Source organism: Filicampus tigris, chromosome 5 (assembly GCF_054856515.1).
Source record: "Filicampus tigris isolate MCC_2025a chromosome 5, RoL_Ftig_1.0, whole genome shotgun sequence".
Taxonomy (NCBI): Eukaryota; Metazoa; Chordata; class Actinopteri; order Syngnathiformes; family Syngnathidae; genus Filicampus; species Filicampus tigris.
In genome coordinates this window covers 12842020-12857351 of record NC_141221.1, presented here as the reverse complement: position 1 = coordinate 12857351, position 15332 = coordinate 12842020, and the positions used below count along the sequence as shown (strand labels likewise).

Genomic DNA, 15332 nt, shown 5'->3' with positions numbered 1-15332 from the left:
AAAAATTGTCTTGTCTAATGTATTTTTGCCCTTTTCATCAATCCTGCTGGCCAGCCGAACCTCCCAGTGTGCCGTCTTTGCCTACTCGCTATTTGTTTGACACGCTCGCTCTAACGCATAGCAGTATACTGTATGTGTAACCTGGTCAGAGTGAGGTCACCTGCAAGAATAAGTCTCAGTGTCATGGCTGATGTCAGGTGTCCTGGTGACAGTAGCCAAGGTGAGTCATCAGACACAAGGGTACAAATCTTAGGGCACACATACAATTTACCTGTATATTCTGACTGTTCGCTCACATGAATTGAGAATGACTAACAATAATTCATGACACTCTGTTCGGCAGGCTAACATCAGTTTAGGTACTTTGGAGCCAGTATGTTGTCAAAATGGAGAATAAAGCAATGAAAAAAGGAACGAGGCAGACTGTTTCCTGAAAATATTTGGAAAATCCACACTAACATTTCATGGGAAACTTAGCTCGGGTATTTAGGAAATATTTAGAAAGTTGAACACAATTTGGAGTTCATGGAAATTTATTGAATAGTATTTTATTTTATGCATTGTATTTTATATAAAGCTCTGAAAAAATACAAGAGTACTGCAAAATGACCAGATTCTCTGATTTTGTTATAGGTAGTCTGTAGATGTAGTTAAGCAAAATTGCTGGACTGAAGTCTATTGAAGCAAGTACAAAGCTTTGTTTTTGATTCGTCGGTCAGTCTCTGATATTAAATGTACAGGTAATCAGCAGCCAGACCCATTCTATGTTCCATTGCTTGTACCGTGGTTGCGATTGAACCCTTTTGTGATGGCATGACACACGAAAGGCCAAATACACAACCTTTAGGTTACCAAGTGTGTGGGAAGTGCGAGTTTAAACTTCAAACATAGAGTATTTTCTCAGAAAATGGTATAACTTCCGGGGCATTTTACTGTGGAGGTTGCACGGGTTTTGTTAATCTGTTGATTTCATTTGCAAATTTGTGTACGGAGCTCCAGACATGACATTTGACCACAGCACAGTGGCCAAAATTTATTTTTGTATTTTCATTTTTCTAGAACTGATCATTGCATGTGTGTGTAAGTAGAGTTTAAGTAGCCCTGTGGGAGGTAGTCTGCTGTGTGTGTACACAGAACTGAAGGGTGCACAGTTCATTTAAATTTACATTAAATCACAGCAATCATAATTATGCATGCTTTTTTTATTTAAGATGCACATTCATTATAGACTACCTTATTACAATGTTTTGCAAATATTAAAGATTTGATTTCTGTAAATAACCACAATGTTCCTATTAATTCACATGGAATCTTTCCATTTTTGAAAAAGACTGACATTTTACAGCATTACTCATGTCTTCCAATGCGAAAATATACAGTGTATTTTTTTCTTTTCAATTGAGTTGTGCAGATTACAGGAGAAGAAATATTCTCATTTTCTTTATATCACAAAATCCTGGCATTTGATGAGGGGTGTGTAGACTTTTTAAAACCAATGGATGCAACATGACTTCCTAGGTCACTACCGTATTGTAAAATGATATGTTACATGAAAGTGCACTTAAGTCTAAGGCTCGATTATAAATTGTGAGAACTAAGCCACACTGAATGTATTATTCGAATCGAGACATCGGTGGAGGGGACTAGCTTTTAAAATGGCTAATTGCTTAAAATAATCTTCTCTGTGCTTTGTGTAAAAAAAAAAAAAAAAGCACAGATGTGGTGTTCAAACACAAGCTAATTAGCATAACATCTAGCCATAAGCTAGGCATTGACTGGCCTTGTACACATCGTCTGATTTTGTCTGTTAATTTATGCCATGTGACTAGACGATAATTCATGCCCAAATCACCAGAAGCCCCCCCCCAACACACACACACAAAACATCAATGGAGACAAGAAGTCACTGTGTGGGAATGGAGGGCCCAAAGTCAATTTCACACATTAATCACCTCAACAAAGACACTTATGCATCTGGTTAACCAGCATTACAAAAATTAGAAAGAGTAAGTTTTATCTGGTGAAATATGATAACAGGAAATGCCCCCAACATTAGTGATACTTGTAAGAGTTTGGGTTTTTCTTGTTAGGGGGTGGGGGGTGCAACCAACTAATTGTGCTGTAGCACAATTCAGCAATGTCTGCAAAATGGCTTACTGTATACTATTAAGTACATATAATAAATATGAGTATTTGTAGTCCAAGACGAGTCCAAGTTTGGATGTTCCCATGTTTGCCGTCCGACTACAATGAGAGGAAACAGAATTGATCAACATGCAAACAAAGGTATTATAGGGCCCTTGGGGGTCGGAGGCTAACAGGGGTCAGGAGTGAGGGGCCTTGTCTAGACGCTCTGCTTTAGTGGTTCCAGGGTGTTAGCCTGCATGCACATTCTAAATTCGACAACTTGACCTGTGTCGCGGATGAAGGAATTGGGGAATCACACTGGACATGGACGACTGTATAGTTTTCGCAAAAAAAAGTGAAAAGGATTTACTTGGATATAATGAAACTAAAGCTTTGCCTAGTGGAGGGCTTTTAGTTAGCACGTCTGCCTCACGGTAATGACATTTTGACCACTGCACACTGTTTTCTAAATGTGCCCTGTGATTGGTTGGTAACCAGCTCAAAGTGTGTGCCATCTTTCGCTCAAAGTCAGCTGAGGTAGGCTCCAGGTCACCTGTGAGCCTAATCAGTCCAAGCGCTCTAGAAAATGGATGGCTAGACGCTAGATGGAAAAGAAAGATAAAGACAACGATAAAGAGCCACTTTCAAGCAATAGCCGTAGTCTTGCTGATACGTATGATTCTCTTAAGACGTTCCTAGTGGAGATGAGACTAGCCAAAGCTAGCGGCACATGGTTATTCTCATCCACAATCTGGACAGTGAAAACCAGCGGATTTTTCATATTGTCAAACCCACGTAGCTGTATGAAGATGATGTCACCTTGCTGGCCTTCTGTACAGAGCGTTATCGTCCGTCAGATTATCTTTCACCAGCGACGGTAGCGGACGGGCGAGTCATGATAGCTCTACGTCGCCGACCGACCAGGCTTTGCTAGCCACTGTAAATTATTAGCGATTACTTGACTTCAAGCTCGAAAAGTCATTGCAGATCAAGGTTATTATATAACCGGTAAAACTAATATAAAACTAATTAAAACTAACTGAATTAAAAAAAAAAAAGTCAAAAGGGAATAAAACCTAATTAAAATAAAAAATCCCAAACTATTGTAACCCTGTTACAGAGTACTAAAGTCAACTCATCCACTATACAAGTCTCTTAAATCCCTACCGTTACATCAAACAGTTCTCCTAAATAATGTACGAGGAACAGATACCTGTTTTCAAATGTAAGGTGTACAAGCAAAATGTCGTCAGAAAAATAAACACTCAGTGAAAGTACGGACACCTAAAAAATATACAGTAAAAATGTACTATTTGTACTTGATTACTTCCAACCCGTGCGTATGGCTACGCATGCAATTTTATATCTGCTCGGAATAATTTCCTGAAACACTTCCTTCAGATGCCCCTATTTGACATTCCAAAGAATTCCTTTAACGCACAGCGAATATCGAGTTGTGAGGAGTTAAAAGTAACCATTGACAATGGCAATATGCAGGAAGAGAACCACACCCCTACGCCAAACACCAAATTCAATCACTCCTCCCACTCTCTCAAGCTCCAATCCTGGCTGATGTGGTGTCAGGCAGGGAGCTGCTGCGGGGCATGGTATAATTGAAAGGCTGAAAAAGAATACAGCTTGTTTAAACCAAGCAGGCGGCAGCGAGGCCATGATGGGAAAACAAAGCCAGGGCCTCGGGAGTGGCTGACACGACATCACTAACGGTGGAGCACAGGGGAACGTTGCCTCTGTTTTGCTCCCCTCAGTCGTCATGACGAGCAGCAGGTTGATGATGTACTTCAACCATCCAAATGTCAAGTTTGCACAGCTGAACTGGCTTACTGACGTTCACCAAAGCCTAACGCGACTCTCTTGGGTGTTTTCTTCTAGATCTGACTTTCTTTCATTGCAGGATATTGTCATCCACCCACCGCTCTAATTTCAATATTAAATCATGGTAACTAGAGTCGACGCGTGGGGTTAAAAATCTGATTTTGCAGCCACTGTGCTTCCATAATATTGCATTTTGAGTTAAGCAGGAATATCCAGCCGTTTTTAGCCATCTCAGGGGTGGCCATTTTGTCACTTCTGTCGACTGAAAATGACATCACAATTGCTCAGGGCTCAGGTCACGACCAATCATGGCTCATCTTCAGAAAACAGGTCAACCGTGATTGGTCGTGACCTGAGCCCCGAGCAGTTGTGATGTCATTTTCAGTCGACAGAAGTGACAAAATGGTCGCCCCCAGAGATGGCTAAAAACGGGCGGTATTTTGCTGCTTAACTCATATTCCACAAATGCAATATTTATCAGAATACCTTGTTTCAACTAGTGGGCTTGCATAAAACATTCTTGAAAAAAATATGTTTGGGTTGACTTCCCGCTTTAAGAGATGTATACCACTGTTTCCCAGTCTTTAATGAGCCAAGGCCAATCACAAAACATAAATGTCCAAAATGTTTTTCAGCAATTTTCGGTTTGTTCCATCAGGGGTCACCACAAAGAGAGGCATGGCATGGCGGAATTTGAATGAAGAGGACCACTGCCCTATAGTACAACACGAGTAGGCCTAAAGATTGCGGCTTTGAAATGATATGCAGGACAAACATCGTATGTCCATAAAATTAAAATCCTGATTGAGCTGATTTTTGTGAAAAAAAGTGTTCTTGCTTTTAAGTTGGTTTGCTGTTAAGCAGTTTTGTGCCATCCTTGAATGGCCATTTTTATGCAAGCAAGCCCTCGGCATTGGAAAGAAAAATCACAGTTTGTGGTTAGTTCATTGTTTGCTTCAAACCCTTTTATTAAGAAATGTAGTATGAAAAATGAAATCTATTTTTAGCATACATTTTGCACATAGAGTATGCATGTATTTTGTCCATATTTAAAATTGCATTTTTGTCATGAATCTGGTTACAAGTGTATGGTCCTATGGGGGCCTCAAGTAGCACTGAAGAAAAATTGTGGCCCCGTGCAGCATTGAAGTTCCCCATCCCTGCACTATATAGATGATGATACATGTGGTGAAATTTTGAATTTGCAATTATTTCTGTGAGTGTCCTATAGGAGACTGTGATCCCCTTTGGATACTTTCCAAAGTGCCTTCAGAAATATCATACAACAGTAGATGGAGCACAAATTGATCCATTTGCAGCTGTGCATGCCCTCTTTATCTCCACACCCACTCCAATGCCATTGCATATATGTGCAAATACACATACAGTAGGAAAGTGATTGCTGACTATACAGATTGGCGCTCGGGCACAAAAGTGATTCTATTCAAGCAAAATTGAAAAGCCGTGAAACGGTGTTCCAAAACACCCTTGCATTCCTCATCACTCCTGCTTCCTCCACTCTGTATATAGGCGTGTTTGACACAATATATATCTCGATCTCAGTGGTACAGGCTACAGCAGCTGTGAGTTCCCCTCTCAGTAAATTACCAAGCATCTTTTATTGACCCGCATAAGGAATGTCCAGCCACTAGTGGCAAGACAGCGGCTCATTTTAGCCAGCAATAGATATCAATGTTCCCTATCAATAAAGCCATCAGGGGGGCGGGGGATAGCAGGGAGGGAAAGGACTGATATTGAAAGTGGACGGAGGTTGCCAATGAGAGCGGGCAGAGGTGGGAGTATGGACAGTGAGATGGGGAAGGCAGCGAGGTGTCGTATCTCCCGGGATAGCGGAACACTCAGTCAACATTCAACACTTGAAAATCAATCACTCGCTGCTGCGCACCAAGGCAAACACATGCTCATTCACACTTGCAAGCACACTGACTTTCACGCATCCAACACAAAACTTGTTGTTATCCAGCTTCGCCTTTCATGACAGCATGGATTCCGCAACTTCTGCTCGCACTGCTACTTTGCTGAAGCTGGATTTGTATTCTCTGTGAATTTGACAATCAAGCTTGTGCATGATTAGTAACGTGAAGCTACATTCAAACTCCCCATTTTAAGTTTTCATAAAGATTAAAGCGGAAGTCAACCCAAGCATATTTTTTTCAAGAATATGTTCTATGCAAGCCCACAAGTTGCAACAGGGCATTCTGATAAATATTGTGTTTGTGGAATAAGTGTTAATCCACTCGTTTTTAGCCATCTCCGGGGGCGGCCATTTTGTCTTCTGTCGACCCGGAAATTACATCACAACTGACACAATCACGGCTCACATTCAGAAAACAGTTCAGCCGTGACTGGTCGTTGTGAGCAGTTGTGATGTCATTTTCAGTCGATAGAAGACAAAATGGCTGCCCCCGGAGATGGCTAAAAATGAGTGTATTTTGCTGCTTAAGTTCTATCCCACAAACGCAAAATTAATCAGAATGCTGTGCTTCAACGAGTGGGCCTGCTGGGAACATATTCTTGAAAAAAATATGTTTGGGTTGACTTCCGCTTTAATTCTGTTTTACTGTGACAAATTTATGATTAACGATTAACACAGGTTGGCTTGGTTTTGCACTTGAAAGGGCTTTAGTATACGACTTTCATATGTACTACTATTGCTCTATGTGAATTTACCTTACATGGAGTCCTCCATCTTGTGGTCTGTTGGGATAATGAATAGCAAAAAAAAAAAAAAAACACTGTCTAGAACAGAAAAGAGGAAAAACTACGAGAAAACACACAAAAATGTTTTTGTTGTTGTTGCTTTTTCTCACCAAACTCATATTCCCTGGACAGAAAAAAACCCCATAAAAGTAGAATTCGTTGCTTTTCTTCAAAAGTCAGAGTCTTGACTAAATATTTTTTTAACAGAATTATTCTTAAGGAAGAAATTAGGCATTTGGTTTCAAAATTGAAAATCAGCCTCACACTAATAGCGTCTGATTTTTCATTTACATCATCCATGTGCATCACTCTTCAGGCATGATCAATAAACCCAGGCTTAATCCAACTGTGACATTAGTGTAACAGTTGAATTGAGCGTAAGTCAATTTGTAATGCCTGGAGAGTGGACTGCGGTGATGATGTTCAAAACCTTGCAGTGTGTAACGGATGCCAGCTCACACTGTGAAGAAGTATGTTCATCATACTGCACACTATGGGATCAATAAAGCTAAAGTCAAGTCAAACATTTTTTTAACTATAATATGTTCTATGCAGCCCTTGAGCGTGGTATTCTGATTAATGTGTTTATGAAATATGAATTAAATAGCATAATTCACCCATTTTTATCCATCAAGGGGGCGGCCATTTTGCCACTTGCTGTTGACTGAATATGACATCACAGTTGCTCAGGGCTCAGCTTGCAAACATCACATGACCAAACCCAGAAAATAGGTGAGCCATGATTGGTTATGGTGACATCATCCGCAAGTGGAGATCTTCTTGCAGTTCCTTTTAAATGTACTTGGCGCACACCGATTTCCTGCATGGACTCCTGCGAACGTGAGAGGATGAGAGGAGGCGCATCTATTGGCCAGGAATAAAGCCATCTGTGTTCACTCCCACAACGGCGGAGATGGCCATTTCTAACTGCGCCTGTGCACAAAAAAAACAGGAGAAAGAAAACTCCACCCATGCGTAAAATTAGATTGCACTTTGCACTAGATTTGTGCTGGGCTCAAAAATAGGGCCCTACATTACAATCAGGAATAAATAATCAACACCGCCGGGAGTCATATTTACTCTCTCCAGACTTATTTAACCTGTGGTGTCAAATTGTATTAACACTGTGCCATGTTAGCCAGTGTAAAATATATACTCAGTTTTGAGTTATTTTAACACAGAATTTTTAACACTGTGCAGTTATCTTAACATCAATTTGATAAGGACCAAATACACTCAGACACTGTGTTAAATGTAACTCTATAAGTGTTGAATTAACACAGTGAAATTTCATGTACTCAACAAGACTGGATGTTTGTGTCTTATCTGTTTTATTGATCTCATATCCATTTCATTGTTTTTTTCTGTGTAAAATGTGTTTTATAAATAATGAGAGAAAGTTGCCATTAATTTCACTTAATTTTAAGGGAAAATGCTATATTGTGATACATATCATTATCTGGTTCTAAAATGACCTATATATAAAACGTAAAAATATTGTCCATATTGCCAAGAAGTATGCATACAATTTGTATTATCAATATGTACAATGATGATTGTATCATATATGATTTGTATTGTTTCGTTCCCTCATCCAGTTGGAATAGATATGTGAATTGATAAGGAATTGGATTAATTGTTTCCCAATCAATGCCAATACACCATGTATGATCCATTTTTTTACATTTTTTACTTGGAAATGATGAAAAAATCAGGATTTTTATTTTTATGTGTTGGATTAAAAAAAATATATACATTTTTTTTTGACTTTATATTTCATTTTTTGATTGCCAATTGAAAATGGAAAGAATGAACGTCACAGATTTTGAGAGTGTGCAGCAGTCTGCGTGAAGCAAACTGCTTGACACTAGTTTAAAGTGATCAACAGGAAACAGATACAAGATTGGTCAACTCGATTAAACGTCGAATTGATTTTGTTGTTTTTTTTGGCTTTGTTTGAGCGACACGAAAACCCTCTGGACTCTTTTTCTGGATTCTTCTTTTTTTTGTGTGTGTGTGCCTGTTCGCTGTAGATGTGACTGCCGGCTTGGGGGCATCCTTTGTCTCATCACACAAGCCGCCAAACATCATTGGACACTGCGGGAACACACACACCATCTCACCTGTCACGCCATTGACATCTGTGGTGTAAACAGAAGGTGTAAAAATGTGCACAGGCGGCGGCGTTCGGCCACCGCCATGCTTGTTTGTGTGATCATGACAGCATGTGAGTGTCTGAGTGTAGGTGGGGGAAGGTGGTGCTATAGGTAGAGGCCATCTTTCATCCCTTGCTTGCCATTAGGTATTCTACATGATATGATGATCCAGGCCCAATTAAGGGATGAGGCTGTGTGAAAAATGTGATGACAGGGCAAGCGGAAGACAAGAGCGTCTGATGTGACATCTGAGAGGGAGAGCAAGACAAGTGAGGGAGAGAAAGAATGGGGTGAGGCGAGGAGGCTACACGCTGGTTGAAAAGAAGGGAGGAGTGATGTCGCTAAAGGAAATGAAGATGGGGCAACAAGGAGGGAGAATGATAGTGAGAATGAATGTTAAGTAGAAAGCGACAGGGAGAATAATATGGTTCGGGAAAGGAGAAGGGAAATGAAGAGGCACATGAAGATGAATGGCGAGAAGAGCAGGAAAAATTATGCGCCTTTCTCATATGAAACAATTTCTCAAACCTACTTTTGATCTTCTCAGATTGGATCGCGTCATGCTCCCCTCTTCCCCAAAAAACACGAAGCAAATACAAAATATGCAATGGAAAATATATATGAATGTGATTGGTGACACAAGAGGAAAATATTCCGATGGTGTTGCTCATATTGCACATGCAGGTACATTTGATTTACAAGGCAGAGGATTTATTGTGCACAAGCAGGCTGGGAAATGTTTTATGAGTTTTTTCCCCCCAGATAAACTCCAAAGTGTCGGGCGTCAGTTTGATGTGGATGCTTTGATCAACCTGCCGCCTTTTATCAGCGCGCATGCTCCTGTCGTCAGCAAACAGGACACAATGATGTCAAGCCCAGTGCTCTTTAAGAATCAAGGAAAACAACTGTGCTCTTAAAAGTGGTTTTATTTATTTTTTACTTTTTCAACAGACAGTCAATTTTACGCAATTGCTTAATGAAAATATGAACAGAAATACATTGGTTCTCATCAGCACAGGCTCACAATATGTTGCGCAGTTACTGTAAGAACCTGACACTGATATCAAAAAGCACAGATGACTTTTTCTCCCCAAGTTGTTGAACGATAGGGACAAACCTGAAACAGACAAACAAAAGATTAGAAGAAATTCCAGGTTGATCATTTGTATTAAACCAACAGAGCACACGCAAAAACCAAACTTCCGAAACTCCAGTTGGACTGTGATGCCTTAAGACACAAATGAGACACTCATTTTAGATTATTCATACATCAGAAAAACTGAAACAAAAACTGAACAAAAACAAAGAACCCTCAAAATAAAGGTTTGGTAAATTTTGGATTCACAAAAATAAATGACAATGAACAAGAATATTTGGTCATTATGACTGTCGGAGCGCATTGTAATCTATCACTAACCTATGTTAACACGGTAATTGCAGTAAACATTTGTTTGAAAGACACTTTTCGTCTACCAATATAAAGCAATCATGTGAAAAACAGAACGTATGTCGATAACTGAGTGTGCACTCTAGGGCAGAGTAAAGACGTATTGTTGCGTCAACTCCACAACCTATCTTGGTTCCAATTGTAACCACAAAACTGCAAATGTCAAAACCGTCATGAATTGAGGACCCCCTTACATGCGTAAAAATGAAACATTCTTGCTGCATATTGTTGGTTAAAACCAACAGATACAACACACATTCAGGGAACCACCATCTGTGCAATCACATTTGCATATGGACAATTTAGAGCAGTGGGATCCAAACTACTGCCCGGAGACCATTTGGCCATACTACTATTAAAATGGAAGTCAACCCCCAAATTCTTTTCACCATAATATGTTGTATGAGCCACCGCTAGTCTAAATATGGCATTCTGATTAATGTTGCTTGTGTGGAATACGAGTTAAGCAGCAAAATCTGTCTGGTTTTATCCATCTCAGGGGGCGGCCATTTTGTCACTTTCTGTCGACTGAAAATGACATCATAGTTGTTCAGGGCTCCGGTAACCAATCACGGCTCACCTGTTTTCTGAAGTTGAACCATGATTGGTCGTTACTTGAGCCCCAAGAAATTGTGATGTCATTTTCAGTTCACAGCAAGTGACAAAATGGCCGCCCCCTGAGATGGCTAAAAATGAGTGCATTTCACGGCTTAACTCGTGTTCCACTAATGCAATATTTTTCAGAATATCAAGTTTGGACTTGTGGGACTGCATAGAACATAGTGTTGTAACGAACATTTTGGGGTTGACTTTGTCTTTAATTAATAAGCTTTTCTAGATATGCAAAGACAGAAGATTGTCAGCCAAAATAGGAACAGAAGTTTTGTGAAGAATAAAACCAAAAATGTTTTCCTCCACCTTTTGCGCGGTGTCAAGTTACGATTTGTGAATCCTAAAGTATGGTCATCTTACTACAGATTGCTCTTGGTTTGGTTCTGAATGCGGAGATGGGATTCAGATGCTGCTCACTGGAGGTGGGGATCGAATTAGTGCGATGCGACACCTCAAATCTTGAAAGAAAAATCCGAAACCATTTGCCTTATCACATTTCACAGCCTTGATGTAGCAGTTCTTCAAAATGACAGCATTATATAAACAGCAGGTAGTTGCCTGATTCGGTTTCAGCGTGTTGAATAAGTTCAAATAAAAAGAATAAAAAATCAAACTGGCCCTTGCTTCCTTCTATTTTTCTGTATGTGGCCCTCTGAAGAAAACGTTTGGACACCCCTGATTTAAAGGTTTCAATGAAACTTTATGTCATGCATAAAAGCACTATTCACAAAAATATACACTATAGTTTTCGACTTTGAGCTCAACACACACGTGACCCGTGTGTCTATTTTGTATGGACGGGAAGCGCTAGTAGAGTTACCTCTCAGCTCACAGTAAGATCCTTCAATGAAAGGACTTCATGAGCCGTGAGGTCTCAGTGAACTTGAAGGCAACAATAGCGGCGGACATTAACCCCAACTACCTCATATCGCCCTGCACTTTTCTCCCTTTCTTTCTGCTGCACTTCTCACATGTATTGTCTTACATGATATACTTTAGAACCTGATAAGACAGCCACTGACATTTTTTTTGGGGGGGGGGTTGGGGTTGAGGACACATGGCTCAGGAGTGTCTCAGGTTTACACCTGTTTATTATTCTCGCCAAACCTTCAGACTGAGGGTTTATGTTTACACTACAAAAATCAAGTTGGGGGGGGGCGAAGTTAAGTGTACACAGATGGCAGCGTTGTCAAAATGATCCTCATTCACACAGACATGCAAACGTGACTCAACACACTGTAATATGCATGCCAGGCCAGTTGTAGCACTTTGAATTACCATAATGAAATTATCCATGTTCTCCTGCATGCACTCGACCTAAATTTTGATATTTGTCACGTGTCATTGAATTAATTTATTCCCAAAAGTCTTTTGTCTTCATTTTATGGCATTTTGCTTGGCTTCACTCACTTCCTCCGTGAAGCTACATTAGAATTTGTTTGCCTAGTCATATTTCGGCCTCGATGTGCTGCCATGCCAGCCTAATGTGGATCGAACTCTTGACTTAAACTATTTTAGCAATGAGACATTGAAATTTGCCTTCAGTGACATTGTTTTTTTTTTAAAATCTGATTGGTTGTTCACAGCAAAACTGGTTGAGTAGCAAAATACATCTGTGGCGATATTCAATGGTTTCTATAATTGCGACTGGTTTTAATAAGAGGTGGCTTAAGTCGTGAAAGTCCCAAATACACAAGCCACCACTGTGAAAATATGTACGTCCACATTAGACCACACGTCCTCACACATACACTCGCCAAAGATGATTTTGAACGTAATATTTGGAGCCGACTGAGGCTGAGTGGAACAGAAGGAACTCATAGATATCGGTTTGTCATAATATGTCCATGCCATGGACACCCAAGTTCTTACTATTTGTGGTTGCACGAGTGTGCACACCTTCTTATAACTGGGGATGTGACTGTGTTCGGAATCAACCGATCACATTCAAACTCCTGTTAAATGGGACCATTTAGGGTGCCTCTGACTGACACTAAACGAAGTTCAGCTGTTGTAGTAGGTTTTTTGTGATACTTTTTATTTATTTATTTTTGTTTTTTGCTTGAAATGATTTCTTTTGGTCCCATTTTTATCACACACAATCCTGGCATTCGTTAAGGATGGGATGTGTCGATTGTTATTTCAATAAGCCCAAACACTAGACTCCTTATCAAATTGACTTTCCTGCCTGGCCGTGAACCTCCAAATCTTTCTCACTCAGTCCCAACACACCTGACACCCCGCCAACCGGCATTATGCTACTTCTTCTCTCTGAATCTACACTGTAGAGCCCGATACGCATATAATGCATAGCTCTTACAACAGCTCAGGTCACAGGAGAAAATCAGTAAACAGACGGCCTTTCTCAGTCATATCTCCAATGTCCTCCTTGTCTGCAAACAGCAGATGCAGAACAACATCAATTTACATTACCCTCTTTTCAACACTTCCAAGCAGTTTCACTTCAAACGCTAAACCTGATTTATCTCATCATGAACTTGAAATATTGAAAGTCAGTCCCTCACACATATAAGTCAGCAACTGCCCTCATTTTTCCAGGAATTCAGTCCGCACAACAAAAGTGTTGCGGCCAGGCTTTCTTCTTCCACAAATGCCTGTGATGCTTAGCTGACAGTACAGAAGAGTTCAGGGTTGGCAGGCGGTCCCTCAGCTATCGACAGGCAAACTCAGCCCATCTCCAAAAGATAAAGGCCAGTGAATTCAGACAAGTCGAGTGTGAGACGCTGCCTGCTCCATGCACCTCGCCTGCCTGTCTGCCTGCCTGTCTGCCTGCCTGCCTATATGTCGGCCTGCCTATATGTCGGCCTGCTTGTCTGCTAGCAGCTGATATTAGTTCAACCAGCATCAGCCTGCCTCGGCATCACTTGTCTCTGCTGACATGTCATTTAAATGCCTGGACATATCGACGTATAAACATGATGTCTGTCCAATGTGTATCCAAGACTTTACTGAACAATGTCTGTGCAGATTCTCATTCATGATAATCAGCAGAGGTCGAATCGAGGCTACTAGACTTGTTAAAGATGTGTCATCTTTAATCCAAAAGGCTTCTAATTTTTATAAGTGTGGAGTCTCTATTTATGCCTTGGTGGGTGTGTCGCTCCTAATAGGGTGTTGCTGCTGTACCCTGGTATAGTTAGTGGGACGACCATCCTGCATACCAAGTGAACAAGTGAATGACCGAGTTGCAGAGGTGGGCATTTTACTAAATGTTGCTGGTCCGTCATTTGTCATCCAGAAGGGGCCAGGTTACCCGTCCGTCATTTGTAAGTCCGTCATTTTTTTGTGAGGAACTCAGTCAGTCAGTCAGTAAAGTCCGTCAGTTAGTCCGTTAATCTGTCAGTCAGTCCCCCCCTAAAAAATGTCAGAAAAATGTGTGTCCGCTGGTGACTGACTGATGGACCGACACTGATGAACGCGGTTAATGACGATTACACTGACGGATGAAGAACCACTTCCGTCATTTGTCAATCTGTCATTTTTAAAAGGTGTCCCGCCATTCGTCAGGAAAACGGGCATCCGTCACTGACGGACCGGTCCGTCAGTCCGACGGAATGCCCACCTCTGCTGATTAGTATGCATACCAATTGGTCAGTCCAAAACTTGATTTTCTTCTAGTAAAGATATTATTTCTTTTCCTTAGACTTCTTTGTTTTAAAGGGGACCAGTAGAGGTGGGCATTTGACTAAATGTTGCTGGTCCGTCATTTGTCAGCGGCCAGGGTACCCATCCATTATTCATCAGTCCGTCATTTTTCATGATGAAGTAAATTGTAATCGTCAGTCCGTCAATTCGTCAGTCAGTCTGTCGTGTAAATTCATCAGTTCGTCCATCAGAATTCCGGTGGTCCATCAGTCGGTGATTCAAAAGGTGATTCAAAAAGGTATCTGAGTGCAAAAACAACACTGACCATCATCAGAGGATCACCACAGTCACGGTGAAACATGGCTGGTGCAGGATTAGCAACAATGGGCTTGTTTTCCTTCAGTTATATTTGAAGCATTCGTCGAGGTGGAAGCACTTATGAATAGTATGGTCTCTTTGTTTTTAACACCAGAAATATGAATACCTGTGAATAAAAGGACACGTACAAAAAAGATGCAGACGAATTGCCAACCACCTCAAAATATAATCGGCACACAGGAAGAGAGCACACCTCTTCCCCACGCCATTCACTTTCTACCTTTGTCAGTTCCTCTCAACCTCAAGGAGACATATTCTTTTTCATCTGTCAGTATGGATGGAAACATACATGTTCCCCAAAAATAATAAAACACAACAATGGTCTTGTCAGCACAGAGGAGGCTGAATGTTCTGTATGCTTGAAGCAGTGCATTATGTGCTAAGTGTCTGGTAGAACCCCCCCACCCCCTCCTATGGTAAATAATGGATGCTCCTTTTCCTTCTCTCACTTC

General features: G+C 40.8%; 1 long non-coding RNA gene across 1 annotated transcript in view; it reads right to left on the bottom strand.

Moving 5' to 3' along the window:
- Nucleotides 1-9745: 9745 nt before the first annotated feature.
- Nucleotides 9746-15332, bottom strand: part of LOC147147329 (uncharacterized) — a 37770-nt gene continuing 32183 nt past the window's right edge. Inside the window, exon 4 of the long non-coding RNA XR_015086990.1 lies at nucleotides 9746-9954. This is a non-coding gene — a long non-coding RNA (uncharacterized LOC147147329). The remainder of the gene's footprint in view (nucleotides 9955-15332) is intronic.